The following is a 6,029-nucleotide window of genomic DNA, read 5'->3' as shown; positions in this document are numbered from 1 at the left end:
GCATAGATACAGAAGGGTTTATCATTTCCTTTTCCAGTTCATTTTTTAGGTCAGGAAACTGAATCAAGTTGGGTTAAGTGACTTGCCCAAGGTCACACACCTAGTAAGTATCTGAGACCAGATTTGAATTCAGGAAAATGAGTCTTCCTAACTCCAGGTATGGCACTCTATTACCACCTAGCTGCATCACTTGAGACATAGGTACCCCATTTTATACTTGAATACTCTTTCAGATTCACAGATATAAAAATGTCTGAGGCTGTATTTTGAATCAAATCTTTCTGACTACAGCTCCATTTCTCTAACCCATAAACTAGAGGTATCAGATATGCAGCCCACAAACCTTCAGAATGAGACTTGAACAAGACTAAAATGCAATTGGAAAATATTTAACAAAATAAGTAAAAATACAATAAAATCATAACTATCATTATATTTTAAAATTGTCACCATGAGACCCACAAGATCCTTATGTACAGTTAGCTGACCCCTATTTGTGTTTGAGTTTAATACCACTATACTTGATCACTTAACTACCTCTAGGTGGCAAACTAATATAAAACATAAACAGACTCTGGTTTTTGTCCTTTGAATCCTCAGAGCCACACAAACAGTAGGTGTTTAATATATACTTTTTCCACTGAGTGACTAATGTACTCATAGTGTCAGCACATTAAAACACGCTATGGTGAAAATCCATAGAACTTGGAAGCAACTTGGATTCAGATCATGAATTTATTATATGATAATAGATATATAATTATTATATATTATATAACCTTCTGTGGGCAAGTCATTTACCCTCATGTAAAATACAGATATCAGACTAGGTGATCTCCAAGTCCCTTCTAGCATATGACTTAAACTTTAGATGATGTAACAATAACAAATGTGATGAACCTACCAGGGTTGATTTTTTTAAATGAATTTTAAGAGAGTATTAAAAATTTTTAAATACTATTATTTTAAATTAATAAGCATTTCTTTTCTTTCCCTTTCCCTTTCCTCTTCAAATAAAAAAGAAAAAAAAAACCCTCGTAACAAATAAATATAGTCAAGCAAAGAATATCCCCCTCATTGACCATGTCCAAAAAATATATCTCATTCTCCACCCTGAGTCCATTCCCTCTCTTTTGGAAAGTAAATACCATGTTTCATCTTCAGTCTTCTGAAATTGAGGCTTGACATTGCATTAATCAGAGTTCTAAGTTAACAGAGGCTCTCTATACAGTAAGACTAACCAGGTCACAAGTCTGATATCTAACCGTTCATTGTGCTCCCTGTTACAAACTCTTAGGTTTAAAAAAAAAAGATTCTCTGTTTCTCAAATCCAGTATCCCCAAACCAACCTTCAGTTTAGGAAACACACATACTAACAAAACTTAGTATCCATTATTAAGGACAAACCAAAAAGCAAGAAGGAAAATACAGGAGGTGTGCTATGGATAGCTCTGGATTTGGTCAGGATTCCCAGCTCTTCCTCTCATTTGTTGTGGGCAAACTACTTAGCTTTTTTTCCCCATTTATAAAATAAATGAGACTTGTACTAGGAATTCTCTAGGATCTTAAGAACCAAATGAAATCAAAGGTACAAAAAAACTTTGTAAAGTATAATGCAAATACAAGATGTTATAAGTAGGAGAAGTAACAGTACATGCTGGCCATGGGACAACAGAAAAAACTCGATTAAGGTCACAGAGCCCAAGAAGACCATTGAAGAATTGAAATCACAGACTAATCACACATCTGCCCAAGCAGTGAGCTGCCACATTGGAACCTCACCACATCGATGAAATGATAGGCTGCATTTATCTGTGTGTATACAAAATTATTATTATTATTATAACAATAACAACAATAATGTGACTAGCATTTACTATGTGCTAGGCATTGTGCTAAGACTTTACAATGATCTCATTTGTTCCTCATGGTAATTCTGAAAGATTATTTTGCTGTTATTATTTCCATTTTACAGAACTAGAAATGGAGGTAAACAAAGATTGAGTGACTTACCCAGGATCACACAGGCAGGAGTTGAACTCAGGTCTTCTTGAATCCAGGTCCAATGTTCTATCTATACCAATTAGTGTTTCTCAAGTATCAGAGAGAGAGAGAGAGAGAGAGAGAGAGAGAGAGAGAGAGAGAGAGAGACAGACAGACAGACAGACAGAGAGACAGACAGACAGAGAGACAGAGAGACAGAGAGACAGAGAGAGAGACAGAGAGACAGAGAGACAGAGAGACAGAGAGACAGAGAGACCGAGAGAAAGGGAGAGAGAGGAGAGAGACAGAGACAGAGAGAGACAGATGTATCTACATTTTGGATCCATATAGCTATATGTATGTTCATGTACAAAATTAGTCTTATTAAAAAAGCTCAAATGTTTCCCATAGATCATTTCTCTCATCTTTTCAATAACCCCATTTTACAGAAGAGGAAGCTAAAGGCCCCAGTGGTGGTTTGGAAATAGAAACAGGATGTATCATTTTGTCATCCATCCAGTGCTGAGGCTTGGACTGTAAGTTGAGCTGAATAGAAGGTAATTGTTTGTGGCTAACCACAATTTTTAGTACTTGAAACAAAGACCAAACAACCACAGCTGATTTCAGTGGTCTTAAGGACACATTGATCCCTTTTGCTTCCTTCAAACTCAATGACCTCCATCCTATTGAAGAGTTGGCCAATTTCCTCCCTATCCCTTCTCAATTTTTTCCCCAAGTGAACTTCTCAGAGCTACACCATGAGTAAAGACCTCTGGCAGTTCAAGGGGTAAGTCATCACTTAAGTTTTGAGCCATACTATGTCATTATTCCTCAATGTCCAATCAAGATTTGGGGTTTTTATTTTTTCTTTTTTTTTAAGTTTCTAAGAACCACTGTCTGGTGACTGGTCACAGAACTTCAAACCATTGTAAATGTTTATAGAAAACTGTTCCAAAGCAAGGACTACTTATGTATGACACGCACATCGTGAAATGTAAAATGAGGTCACTGTTTAATAAATCTTCCTCTTGCCTGGGAAGTAGAGATAACTTCTTTGAGAAAATCAGAAGCATCATATCATAGAAGTCACCTGTTTCCAGATTCCCTGCAGGCAGTTTCTTTTTTTATTTAAAAAAAACTATTTATTTAAGGCAATGGGGTTAAAGGTCACACAGCCAGGCAATCATTAAGTGTCTGAGGCCAAATTTGAACACAGATCCTGCTGACTCCAGGACCAATGCTCTATCCACTGTACCACCTAGCTGCCCCTCGCAGGTAGGTTCTAAGTCATTTCCAAACAGGTTTGTTATTTTAAAAAAATTGTTATTGATATTCAAAAAGGAAATTCTGGAAACTATGGTGTTATTTTTCTAAATGTATATTCATGGGCCACATTCTTTCCTCATCTAACTGGCTATTTTTGAAGCATCATTTTTATAGGTTACTCATGTAAGGGACTGACTGTAGGATCAGAATTTACTATTAGGATAGTGCTGTCATGAAACAGGCACTGGCTTGGTCATCAGAGGATCTGTGCTAGAGTCCTAGCTCTGCTTGAACAGGTCCCTTACAATCTCTGAGCCTGGGTCCCCTAATCTCTAAAATAATGGCTTGTCCTCTAAGAGCCATTTCAGTTTTAAGGCCCATAATTCATTGATTGTACCTAGAAATCCCATCACCGAACCTCAGAGGTCTACAGAAATATCTATAAAGAAGCATCTAGTCAGAAAGGGGACAACATTCACAGCTAAACTACAGACTATATTTCTTGAATATTCCCTATAGGTTCACATCATAGAGTTTCTGAAATAGCTACCCCCACTGGTTATGGTCCCACCTTTTCCAACTGTCTTCCAACTTCCCCCTCCCAGACATGAAAAACAAAATCTCTTCTCTTAATTGCAAAGGGTTAGAATGGAACAAACAAATATATGTGAGTATGTATGTATTTATTACATATATAGGAATATTCGTATATCCGTATATAGGTGTCTCCAAAACCCAGACCATCTTGACATTTGAACCTTCTTGTGTTGAATTCTCCTTCCCCTCATAATTTCCCAGCAAAGTTTTGTTTCTTACTCCATTGTGTCTATTGAATTAAAGAAGGATTTTCATTCTTCACCTAGACTAAGAAGGCTCTCTAGAGATTTTGGATTCTCTCGGAAGACTGACAAGGACTGGTCATCAAGGGACAACTTCCCAGAAGCACTTTTAGAGGGCAGGAAAATACTCATAAAGAAGGGACTGAACCTCAGCTATGAAGGCCGTTCCATTTATTACAGATATTTTCATAGCTCCATTCATAGCTCCAAACCTCATACAGTATGAAGATTAGTGAGTCTTATATTTCCTCTTTAAATGAGTATTTTCTGACAGAGGATTCAGATGCTAAGTAGATGTATGGAAGAGTAGTTCTGGATAGTAAGTTCATAAAGTCAATCTGTCAGTCAATGGACATTTATTGACTTTATATCAGATACTCTTTTTTTTTGAGTTGAAGAAACAAAGAAGGCAAAAACATCATCCCTGTCTTCAAGGGGCTCACATTCTAATGGAGGAGATAAAATACAAATAATTATGTTCATACAAGATACATACAGGAGGTCTCCTGAAAAAAAAGTAGGATTTCAGCAGTGTTTTGAAGAAATTTAAGAAATAAAGGAAGAAAAGATGAGAAGAAAAAGTATTCTAGACATGTGAATAAGTCATTGATAAGACCAGAGTTGGGAGAATGTCACATAGGAGGCCAGTTTAGCTAGGAGACATAGTAGATAAAGCACTAGACCTAGAGTCAGGACGACTCATCTTTCTGAGTTCAAATCTTGCGTCAGATTCTTTTGCTGTGTCACCCTGGGCAAATAACTTCACCCTGTTTGCCTCAATTTCCTCGTCTGTAAAATGAGATGGAGAAAGAAATGGCAAACTACACTGATATTTTTGCCAAGAAAATGGAGGTAACAAAGAGTTGGACACGATTAAACAACAACAACAAAGTACCAGAGGAAAGTGACAAGATTTTGAAAAGCATTAAAAGTCAAACAAATAATTTTATATGTGATTCTGGAGGTTATAGGGAGCCAGTGGAATTTACGAATAGGGGATAATATGATCAGATCATTTCTTTAAGAAGATTTCTTTGACCGAAAGAAGTAAGTTATGAGAAAACTAGTTGTGGTAGTTTAGAGAAAGTAGGTTATGAAAGGTTTGAGCCAACAGAAGATTTTGTATTTGATCCTTGACTGAAGAAAATAAATAGATTATTGTAATCAGCCAGCTGAAAGATGATGAGGTCCTGAACTGGGGTGATGGCTGTGGGAGTGGAAAGAAGGAGACATATATGAATGATGAAATAAAGGTAGAAATGACAAAATGTGGCTACAGATATGTGGGCTGAGTGGGAATGAGGAGTCAAGGTTGACATCAAGGTTGCAAGCCTGAGTAATTGGAAAGATAATACCTTTCTACAAAGACAGAAACTGAAGTATACAAGTGACTTGCCTAAGTCATTTGATTATTTGTATTAGAAACTAGAAGTCAGGGTCTTGGTTCCTTATTCAGAATTCTTGGCACATCAAAAGGATGATGCATATTTTCATTAAATGGATCTTCTTCTTTCCTTACCTCCTCTTCCCTGGGCAGGGGACTAAGTTGAGTTCCTTGCTAACTCATTAGAGCTTCCTTCTGATACATCCCAGACTTTTATTGACCTCAGTCTTTCCATCAGAACACATCTCTCCAGTGTCTGATTCCTTCAGAGCCTTGCTTTCTTTAGCCAGTTAAGTTCTACCTAATAACTAGTATTCCACAATGATGGTAGCTAATGAGTTAAATGCAGAATTGATTCAAACTTTTGTCCTACAGAGTTACTATGATCCTCAGGAAGCTTTGCCAGCAAATTTTTGTGAAGAAAAGTAGAGAGAAAGGCAAAAGGCCCAAAGATCAGTCATACCAGAGCCCTCTTCCAACAGAAAATACCCACAGGCCACAGAGGGTTGGGCCATGGCTATAGTTATGACCCTTAATTGAACATGATTTGGACTGGA

Source organism: Macrotis lagotis, chromosome X (genome assembly GCF_037893015.1).
Source record: "Macrotis lagotis isolate mMagLag1 chromosome X, bilby.v1.9.chrom.fasta, whole genome shotgun sequence".
NCBI lineage: Eukaryota > Metazoa > Chordata > Mammalia > Peramelemorphia > Peramelidae > Macrotis > Macrotis lagotis.
This window is presented reverse-complemented; position numbering follows the sequence as displayed.